Below are 11,944 nucleotides of genomic sequence, written 5' to 3' on the forward strand. Positions count from 1 at the left end.
CTAAGCAACTTTCCCTGTCCATCCAATAGCCAGGAGGGTTGCATGCCAGGTTAAGCAAACATGTCTCATTAGACTATTTCCAGATTTTTCCAAAATTGGTTTACTAAATACACATGAAGATGTTGTCATTTGCTCAGATCAATGGAGAATGTGAATATTGTCAGACATCTGGCAGGGGGACTCAGTTTTTCACAAGTGCCCAGCTGAGCCCTGACTTGCTGTCCATACCACAGTGGGAATCCCAGCACCTCTGTAAAGCTGCCAGCTTCTTCAGCATTCCTGAACAGCTCTGGAGAGGGGCAGAGAGATGCCAAGTATCTGCACATGGGCCCTACCCCGCAGCCAAGCACAGGGAAGAACTGAGCCCATAATTCAAACAAATGCACAGTCACAGAAAGGCCTCTCACTGGCAGCAAGCCCAGCACTGCTCACCCTGCAGCAAGAGGGATGTTTCCCAGGCAGCTGCAAACCCAGCTTCCACAGAGTGAAGTGTGACACCAGACTCCACCTTCTGTGGGTCCTTGCAACACTCCAGGAGGGAAGGCAAAAAAGGAAAAAACAGAACAATTTTCCATTTTTTCATCTCAGATCCATTTCTCATTTTTTCCCCTCTCTTCTTTTTCCTTCTCAGACTGACTTCTATGACATGCAAGGTGGACAGTTCTTATTGCTACATCACTGAAAGGCTTCTGGTTCAGGTTTCTAGAATAAGTGAGCACAGCTCAGCAAAATTTAATTGAATTAAGTTTGTGGACAAAAAGTTCAGTGCTGTCTTTGGACCTTATAAAATATCCCAGCATGCCCTCTGTTGTGACCACTGTGTCTTAGATCACATCACCATGGGATGCCTCTTCTTCCATCCCTATTCTGTATACCACTGGATTTCAGTAACTGATCATGCCTTCAAAAGCAGAATTCAAATATATTCATGTGTTCAAAGTCAGCTGAACCTAGTGGCACTATAATGGATTTTTTAAAAAGAAAATTATATTTTATGTTCTTCTGTTGTATTAATAAATTCTGGTGTTCTGTGGTTGATCTGAGATGATACACAGGCAGTAAGTGATCTAGCTAAGCAAATCTTATTATGGTGTCTAAATTATTGAAAGGAAAATGTAGCTATTGACATCATTTATATAGTTATCTGCTGCTAAGTTTCATTTCTATGAGAGGAAGATATTTTTATGCTCTACTGAAGAAAGTTAGCACAGCTTTCTGTTTCCTTAAAATGTGAAGAGACTCCAACATATGATCAACAACCACTGTATGTAGATGGACATTAAAGCAATGAGGGTTTCTGATTACCCCACTTGTACAGTAATTTTCAACCAGCTGTAGAGTCAAAGATGAAACACTCAAACTAAGGTTATACTAGCGAGGTCAGCTTAGAGACAGGACACTATAAAGGTCCTGGTAGATTTGCTGTTGACCTCTGTGTGCAGCATTGCAATGGGCAGGCATGGGAAGGCACTACTGGGAACATTTTAGCTCCTGAAGCCCGGATGAGAAAATCAGGCTCCTGCTGCCTGTACCAAGAGCAGTCATCATTCTACAGTTTTGCTCTCTTTTAGGTGTCCTTCCAAAATTTGTTCCAGACCATTAACCATTCATATGTGAAGTTAAGAAACATAAAATACTGTCAGGCACAACTAAGAGAATAACATCTGTGAGCTGAATCCAAAGAAGGAACCTTGGCTGACTGACCTCAGAGGTGTAAACACAGAGCTCAGATCTTTATAGCACCTCTGCCAGCTTCTGACAAGCTAGGGAGCTAATAAGGAAAACACCAATTACTTGGTATTGCTAAGGGTCTTCATGTTCCTCACAGCCAACTTTAGGAAGCAAAACTAATTCCTTGTATTTTTTTTTAAGCTAAGGACTTGGATTTATTATTTTCTTGACTCCAGCAAACAGTTCAGCAACATTAGTCCCAAAGGAATGAATAAGATGGGATAATTTTCTGCAAGTGCTTGTGACTTGAAAGACTAACAAGCAAGAAAAGTACTCAAATGCTCTGACATGTCCGCAGCACTTCCCAACTGCCTTCTTCACCAGCTAGATTTCGTGAATCTCAGTTTATGGACCCTCATAGCTGGGTTTTTAAGGGCAGCATTGTGAGTACTGCTGGGTGGTTACAACATTAAAAGATGCTGTGATATGACACATTGCAACACCCAGATCCTCTCTATGAGTTCTGTGAAATTTATGTTACAGTCTTCAAGTGGTTCAACAGCTCTACCTATGCAGTCCAAAATCCCTGTGAAGGAATGTCCTTCTCTCCATGCTTGCTGGCTGAATTCCTTCCACCTGTCCCTGTTTTTTGTGCTGAGCTGCTTCCATCTCCTCTCTGCGCTGAACACTTCTTCCACAGATTTAAAGTTATTAAAAAACTTAAAATGTGCTTATTGTGAAAAAGTCATGTATATCATTGTCCTATTAGTTAATTCAGCTTCAGAGCCTATCTGACTGCAGATTTATAGAAGGGTTGAATAGCCCATACGTCTTGTTAAAAAATGGGAAGACTTCTTGTTGATGGAGAGAGGCTATCATGAACATGGAAATTATTCTTAATTTCTCATTTTATTTCTGTGAACTAATTTGTGATAACCATTCCAATATGAATGTAGTAGGAAGTTTCCTGTCATGGAAAGAGCTAATATCAGGGGAATGATGCTGGGGCTGTAGGAGCACAAGTACAACCTACTCAATTGTCACAGTGTCTCTTCCATAAAGAACCAAAGCATATAAATGTTATTTCCCAAAAAAGTAATTCAGCTGTCACAAGGTACAAGGGACATTTAAAAGGTCATCATGAGAGCTAAGAAAAGAAAACTGAGGCAGTACTGCATTCAGAATGCTTTTAGGCATTCAAGGACAAGTTAGGAGCCTAAATAGATCCTTGGATCTGGGCCTTAGAGTGCTGAAAAGAAAGGTGAGGAAGGAGATAGGATTGTAACTGGGCAAGTTGAATAAAGAAGACTTATTTTGACCTAGAATATGCAAGAGCATGCTTGCAGGCAGTGGGACAGGAGCCAGTAGAGTTGAAGGTGAGGCTGAGATAATGAGAACAGAAATAAAGGAGGAAAGAGAGCTTGAAATAGCAGAGAGTGAAGAGATGAGAGGCAGATAATAGTCCACAGACCTCAGAACTGGAGATAGGTTGTGACAGGAAAGGGGAAATTAAAGGCAGGGAAAGGGGCAAAGGGATGGGGAGAGGCAGAATCTCTAGCACTAAAGACTCATTTTTTAAGAGATGGTGGATTTGTATGAGAGAGATGCAATGCAGTCTAGCAGCAATGATGGAAATATTGTTAATGGAAACTATAAGTAACAATTTTCAGACAAGATACTTTTTCATAACTTACTGTATCAAAATTTAATCTCTATCACCATCACTGGAAATAACAGTGGAAGAAAATTCACTCTGAATATCTGACATGTGACACAAAAACTTGTTCAGAAATGTTTATACAAAAAGTATTGAAAGCTTTCTTGCTACGGACTATTGATATAACTTCTTTTACCTACTCCCTATTTTCTTCCTTCCAGACCTTTTTTCTCTCTAATTCTTTAAAAAGTTGCCCCTCCCTTATTGTCAGAAATCCGTGTTATTCCATTCAGTGTTGACACTGTAGTAATTTCCTGTCAAAATACCTTAGGGCCAACTGTGAAGAGCACAGGGGTGACTGCCTATTGTTGTGTCACACCAGGCAGGTGTCTCAAATCATCATTCAAATTCAGTGAGTCTCAGACTTATAATTCACTCAGGCACTTCAGAAAACCTAATGTCCTCATCTTTTTCCATCAATATTCGCGCTGTGATGATTATAAATGCCTTTGAAAACATTCTGTTCTCTTTTCTTTTTATTCAATGTCTTTAAGTTGAGCAATTTGTCCACTGACTTTGAGTAAAAATTTTACTTCCTGTCAGCACATAAAGAATCCTGATATGAAAATAGAAGTCTGTTCTTCCCACTTCTCCCAAGGATCACCTGTTCCCAGTCATGGAGGCATTTGAACTTCTCATTTATATGAATTTGATTTTTTTCCTTAAAATAAACAAAAACAAAATTTCTTTTAAAGTTTTTTCCCATATGAAATATTTACAGTCCTTCTATGTATCTTTACCAAAAAGGTTAACTAATAAGTATTTCCTTTATTTTTTTTTTAAAAATATTTTGTATGGAAAACTTGACTATAAACTGATGCCCAGTGAAATTATTAACTATCAAATAAACATTAGAAACTTTAAAAATAAATTCTATTTTGCCAGATCCTGCTGCAACCTCAGTTGAGGCCATGGCAGCTAAATGAGCTTGCAGAAGCTAAACAGAAATATGACCCTTGGAGGTCACACACAGAATATCCATCTTACTCCTGGGAAAGACTGGGAACTGTTTTAAAAAGCAGGGTTCCCCTGGCTGTGAAAATAAAATGGAATGAGACCAAAAAAAAAAAACAAAAAAGACAAAAAGAAAAAAGAAAAAGAAAAAAAAAAAAAAACCAAACCAAAAAACCCAAAACATGTGAAGAATGTAGTACCTCTGACATACACCAGGGATTGAAACACTGGCTGTGGAATCCTGGCTCCTGTCAGGTTGGATGTTGACTTCAGTGACTTGAGGCTTTTCTCTGCAGCTGTACCACAAGGTAGGGAAAATAAAGCATCTGCTTGATGCTTTGAATTGTTCTCTTTCAAGCTGTGTTTTATTTGCTACTTCTTTGATCTTTGTATCTATTGCTTGTTCAATTGAAGCTGTTTCTCTTTTGTTTTGTTCCATAATCATCAGTATCCAGTTGCTGCAGGGCTCGGCAGAGAGAGAGAGCGCAAGGCCAGCAGCTGGGCACCTGCTCCTCCTGGGCACTGCAGTGGGCTCAGAGAAGATTTTGAGGCTTCCAAAGCCATGAGGAGTAAAGATAGACATCACACAACTCTTATGGTAGGGAAAGAGGCTTGAGGACATTATGGAGAACCAACAACATCAGACAGCACTACTTCACAAAATATAGAATGAGAGTGCAGGTCCCAGCGCAGTACCCGTGCAAGAATGCCTCTCCTATCCCAGGGCGTGAGGCAGTGTGGGAGCTGTGCTGTTGTCTCAGACCACATTGCATGGAACAAATGCAAGAAATGCAAGCAGCTGCCTTTACCCAGAGCCATGGATAGCTGGCAGGAGGGCACTGCACCCAGGAGGTGCATGGAGTCACAGGCCAGCTCTTCCAGCCTGGACACCTGGGAGCAGTAGGCAGCAGCCACAGCCAGGCACTGCTGCAGGGCTGTCCCTGTCTGACACAGGCAGCAGGATGGGGAGACGTGCAGGAGCCCATGCACATCTGGAGAGTGCTGTTGGAGGGCAGACATCAGGAACGGGATAGGGAGAAGTGAAATAGCCACCTTGCATTGGAATGGAAGGAAGCTGAAAAGGTTTGGCTGAGCCTATACAGCAAGAAAAGTCTTTAGACAGTTAAGGACATTGGTACAAATGATTTTTCTAGGACAGCAATTACAGCCTAATTCCCAGAGACCATTCAAAAGTGGCATGGGGCCCTTTTATGACTTAAGATAATGGGCAAGATGTTTTAGGAAGGGTTTGTGCCCACATGAGCAGCAGCTTGGCCTCTGAAATTCACCAAGAGTTTTCTGTGCCCTTCTATAGATCCCTGCCCTACCACAACAACCTTTTTTAATAACATTGGCTAAAGTGCATCAATCCCTATTTAGTCTTTACATGATAATGAGCCTAAATAGGCAATCTGGTATTTACCTAAAGCTCCCACTGATTTCAGTGGCAGCTGGGATTGCTCAGCAGCTCTGAAAATCAGGCTACTTATATTTAGCTATAAAAATATGGAGTTAGAAATCTAATTTTAGGTGCTCAAATTTGAAAATTTTGACCCTAATATTCAACACCAATTCATTTTCCATCACTTTCAGCAAAATTTTGAGGAGAAAAATAGAACATTATGAACAAATCATGAAATTATATTTTGTTCTCAAATGATTGCATATATCACTTTGATGACTTTTAAAAATAACTGAAGCTTCCAAACCAGTGCATTCAAATTAGCCATATACACTGGTTATATTAAGGAAAAATATCCAGCATGCAAAAGTTTTATTTTCCCAGGTTTAACTTCAGAAAATTTTAATTTATTTTCTGTAGAATACAAGTTTGACCAGATCTCCAGGCAGAGCCGGCATATCCATTGGCTTTCAAACAGTAAATATATTATTATGATTTATTGCTCGCAGGAATTATGGTACCAATCATAATGTAATACATGTTCTTGGTCTAATGCATCTTTTATTTTTTCCTCTAGTGACTTAATTGTATTATAGTTCAGAGAATATTTTTGATACAATAATCTAACTGAATTGTTGAGGCCCTCTTCTTCACCCCTGCAGCTTCACAGAGATTTCATATAAAGGCCCTGAAACAGGGATAGCCTTCTGTAAATGAGTTAGTTGTGCTGCAGTGCAATTTTCATTTGGTTCTCCCATGCTTCACAAACTGAGGATAAAAAAACTATGTCTTTTTCCAATTCTTCCATAATAAATGTATACAAAGTATGGCAACATCCTAAAAATTGCTCCCAGTGAAGAAACACCTTATTTATTTGACTGGAATACCTCATGTCACCTAACAGACATTTGAGTCCCTCAAAAGCCTCTGAAGTGTTGCAGCTGCAAAAACAGTTCACTACCAATCTTCTGCCAGAGGTTCCCACTGTGCTGTCTGGTGGGACTTTGTACATGGACCTTATCTGCTGGACCAGCAGGCTTAGTGATGGTGCACGGACCCTGTCTGTTTATTCTTCATGTGTATGAACCATTTTTGTTTTACTCATTGTGTGCACGGATCCCATCTATTTTAGTGAGAAGTTATGCAGGTAAACTCAAGTTTATCACTCTTGTCCATCAAACCCAGACTGCTGGATGGCCAAAGGGATGAAGGGAGCCCATTGCTGTTGTCTCTGCTCTGCTGGGGCAGCTGGGCTGGGCAACCTCCAACAGAAGACAGTCAAAATCATCCCAAAGGCTGTAAAGTTTTAAATAACCACAGATGGTAGATAAGTAGACTTATTTTATTGATTCCTGTAACAAAAGGACTACCATCATCAAAAGAGCAATCAGAAGCCTTATATCTTTTTCTTTGGTCTTTCCTTCTCTTTCAAATTTGCTATTCCCTCTACAGGGACTGTTACTCCTTTCTTCTATTTTTTGTCTCTTTCCTCTTTTTCTGTCATGATGGAGGATCAATCAGCAATGTTTTGCCTCTCGATCCTTCATCTTTTACCTCTCATTTGAACAGTCCATTTTTTCATATAAAACTGATCCTTATTTCATCATTCTTCTTATTCATCTAAGTTTAAGATTACAGTAAGTCTTCGTCATGCAATGAACACTAAAGGTACCCAACCTGGCTTTCTTTAAAAGTCATAAATTTGCAGGAAAGAGTACCCCATAACCCTGGCTGTAAACGCTTGTGTATCACTATAAACCAAATCCTGATCTTTTCATGAAGCCCTGGATATATGCTCAGTCATGCAGTCACAGTCATGAAAGGGGTGCACATATCCAGAAGGGAAGAGCTAAATGTGGCTGGAGATGAATGGGAATTGAGGGAGAGAGGAAGGGAGGTGGTCTGTATGTTAAGAGCCTTGGTTGTCTGTTCAGAGAGGCAGGATAGCCCAGTCTGTCTTGTGAAATGGGAAGAGAGCAAAGCAAAGATGGGATCAGTTTCAGTTATGTATACAAATACACACAAATCTTTACCCACACCAATCAGAGCTCAAAGACCTTCAGCTGTTCCCCCAGTTACCGACAATTGCCAGGTTCAGATTTCTAAGGTCACATTTTAAAGAAATACATAATCTATTTTTTTGCAGTGGGTGAGGCAGTGAGAGAGGAGTTTATATTTTGGTTTAAACTAAGTTAACTCCTTCACATGGAATTTTTTGGCAAAGCTGAGGTTTTTGTTAGCAACTCTGTGATATTTGATGTACAAAATACTTTTCTTTGGGCTTTTCTAACTGTCTTTCTCATGTTTTCAGTGTTGGAACTGTACAGAACCTCGAACACTAATTCATTTAACAAATAAAGAGAGCTCTGATCTCTCCACTTAGCATAATTAAAAGGTAATCTCCATACAAATATGGCACAGGAAATAAATTTATAGCAAACAGGTTTATGCTGAAATCACATTGAAAAAGGTATAGAAATTATGCAAGTGTTTTTCACTGAGAGCATAAGAAAAACAATGAAATGCATCTGCCTCCCAAACACATTCAATATTGGATTACCAACAGCAGAAAAGTGATCCCAGTATGAATATTTAATCTGTGATATCTTCTGTCTTGGAAAGAAATCTCTTATTCTTGATGATTTTTTTTCAGATGTATATTTAGTGAATAAATATGAACATGTAGTTCTAAATGAGAAAAGTAAAATTCATCTGAATCTGCCCTACTTTCATGGATGTATATGTTATTTTTATGAGCAGTAAACAAAGTACTTATGCAGTATGAGACTTTTGCTCTGTAGGTCCATATAATCACAATACTCTTGAAAGAGGAATGAACATATTCTTGAAAGAGGCAAGTATTCTGGTGGCCCACAGGAATGAAACAGCAGACTTGCAAATACTGAAGTTATAGGACTGCTCAAAGACCTCAGTTTTTCCTTTTCTATTTACAGAGTCAAAAGTCATCCACTTAACTACTCCTTACAGCTTTTTCTGCCTTCTCCAAGCCGCCAGACTGCAGTCAGCTGCCAGTAGTGTAAGTGACAAGAGCATTCATGTTACAACCTTAGGCCAAGATTACAAACTCATCCCATGAATTCCCCAGACATGCTGATTACAGCCACACAATGTTTCAATTGTTTTCAACACACAAAATGCCGCAAGTGCAGTAAAAACTACATCACCACTCAATCACCTCTGCACCCCTACTGGCATCAATCAAAGTTTTATTTGTACCCATCTCCAGCAACAAGATGAGCAAAGGGGAGACAGCAAACAGACAGACACCAATTCCATTTGATGTGGCTGTGCCAGTCATATGTGTGAAGCTGTAGTCTCGCTTCTCCAGCACAAGTACACAGTAAGAAATGCCAGAGTAGGTGAGCTGGTCATTAACTCAGTCTCTGTCAATTCAAGTCTGATTAGATCCTCAAAGAGCATATAGGGTTTTAAATTAAGGGTTTTATCCCAATGGAAACAAACCTTACTAAGTATATATAGCAAGAAATGTGTGTGCAGAGATGACCAAAATTTATCCTCAAGACATGATCCTCAGAAATATTTAGCTCAAGCTCTGTTTCTTAAACAACCTGTAAAATTGTCCATTTGCAGAGAAAGCGTTTAAATCAAGATAGCAGAAATGTTAACTGTAACCACAAAAGCTCCAGAAATAATTTTCTCAATGACAAATCATTTTATACCATTTATCTTTTTACCACCCAGCAAGCAACACACAGAAAAATTCAAATTGCAGCCCTCAATGCCAAAGCAGCAGAAGGGCTAAGCAGTATCCTGCTTTTCTTTGCTGCCTACCCAGCAGAGTTTCTAACAATTGCTTTAAACATCTTCAGAGGCATTTTGGCACAGCCAGGGCAGAGCTGGGACAGCACAATCCTTTCAAAGCTTTCTAGCCAAAAGCAAAGTTTCATTCCATCAGCTGTTCCTCTTTGGAATGAAAAGGGGTTTTGCTGACAAGCCAAAAGCTGGTTGCAGTGGCTGCTGCTGAATTCCTTACAATGGGATTGATTGTGTGTGTTGAAATATGTTTGAATTTCAGCAGAAAGGAGTAAAGATGCATAAGAATACTAGTGTTAGGCTTTCTGCTATTGAAAGAGCAGCTAGTGAGGAGCAGCTGTGGTTATCTAAAAACACTTGTGCATGGAAGAACAATTTTTGTTTCAAAACCTGAAAGAAACTCTAATGATGAATCATAGGCAGGCTATAAATAAAACATGACTATGGATTTGCAGACCCAGAAACCATCTCATTAGAGAATGTTGGGTTTAGGATCAAATTACCTTCTTTTTTTTTTTAATCTATCAGGATCATTTTAGAATAATTACTTCTATGATGTCAAATCCTTTGTAATGCACAGTGAAGTTTGTAGCAAGACATGTGACAAGCATTAAGGTTAAGCAAATGAGCCTGGCTAAATATCTGTTAATCAGCATGACTCACCAGCCTGTTATACATTCCCAAGTTTACATCTTCTTTCTATAGACAATAAAGGAGGGAAGAATAGAATTACCAATCCTCAGCCTTCTTTGTGCTGAAAAGAAGAACAGTTTCCTGAGCCTCATTTTCTAGTCTGAAAGGTCAAATATACTTTTTGTGTCCGATGAATGGGAAAGATTTGGGAAAAACATAACCATAGGCTGATTAGTAGTTTGAATAATTAATGGCAGTTATAGTTAGCAATAGCACCCATTCTTCGCAGAATCACAGAATCATCAAGACTGGAAGAGATCTTCTTCTTCTAATCCAGCCATCAGTCCAGCACCACCATAATCATGCTTAAACCATGTTCCCTAGAGCCACATCCAGACACTTCTTGAACACTTCCAGAGCCTTCCAACTCCACCACCTCCCTGGGCAACATATTGCAAGGCCAAACTATTCTTTGAGTGAAAAAATGTTTCCTAATATCTAATTTGAACCTTCACTGGTTCAATGGAACTTAAGGCCATTTCCTCTCATGCTGAGGTGTGGCAAGAGAGATTGTCCCCCACCTTACTACAACCTCCTCTACAGTAGTTGTAGAGAGCAGAGGTTCTTCTAAGCCTCCTCATCTCCAGGCTGAGCAACCTCAGCTCCCTCCAACTCTTCCAAAAAGATGAGTGATCTAGACCCTTCACCAGCTTCATTGCTCTTCTTTGGACCTCCAGAACCTCAGTGTCCTTTTTGAAGTGAGGGGCCCAAACCTGAACACAGGATTTGAGTTGTGGACTCACCAGTGCCAGTCGAGAGAGACAATCACTGCCCTGGTCCTGCTGACCACAGTACTCTTGATACAGGCCAGGAACCATTGGCTTTCTTTGCCACCTGGGCACACTGCAAGCTCATATGCAGCTGTTAAACAGCACCCTCAGGTCCTTTTTCCCTCAGGCAGCTTTCCAGTCACTCCATCCCCAGCCAGTAGTCCTGCGTGGGGTTGTTGCAATCCAAGTGCAGGATCTGGCACTTCACCTTCTTGACCCTCATACAATGGTCCTAGGATGGACAAGCCCTTCAATCCAGCTTGTCCAGATCCCTCTGCAGAGCCTTCCCACCATCCATCAGAACAGTCCTGCGTAGTGTCTGCACTGCAGACTGACTAAGGGTGCCCTCAATCCCCGCACCCAGACAGTTGATAAAGATAAGATATGAAACAGGACTGCCCCCAATACTGAGCCTTGGGAAACCCAACTGGTGACTGGTCTTCAGCCAGGTTTAGTTCCATTCCACTATCTGGGCCTGGCCATCCAGCCAGTTTTTCACCCAGCAAAGTGTACACCTTGGGCTTCCAGTTTCTCCAGGAAAATATTGTGGGAGACAGTGTCAGGCCTCCATGAAGTTTACTTAGACAACATCCATAGCCTTTCCCTCATAAGTAGATCACTTTGTCATAGAAGGAGATCAGGTTGGACAAGCAGGACCTGCCTTTTACAAACTCATGTTGGCTGGACCTGATCTCCTGGTTGTCCTGCATATGCTACACAATGACATTCAGAATGACCATCTCCGTGACCTTCCCTGGTACAGAGGTCAGGTTGACAGGCCTATAGTTCCTCAGGTTGTTTTCTGACCCTTCTTGTAGATGGGCATCACCGTTGCCAATTTCCAGTCAACTGGGACTTATACATTTAACCAGAACTGCTGGTAATTTATTGAAAGTGGCTTGGCAAACTCTTTTACTATCCTCTTAATTGTTCTGGGGTGCC

The sequence above is a fragment of the Passer domesticus genome, chromosome 5, assembly GCF_036417665.1.
Source record: "Passer domesticus isolate bPasDom1 chromosome 5, bPasDom1.hap1, whole genome shotgun sequence".
Classification (NCBI taxonomy): domain Eukaryota; kingdom Metazoa; phylum Chordata; class Aves; order Passeriformes; family Passeridae; genus Passer; species Passer domesticus.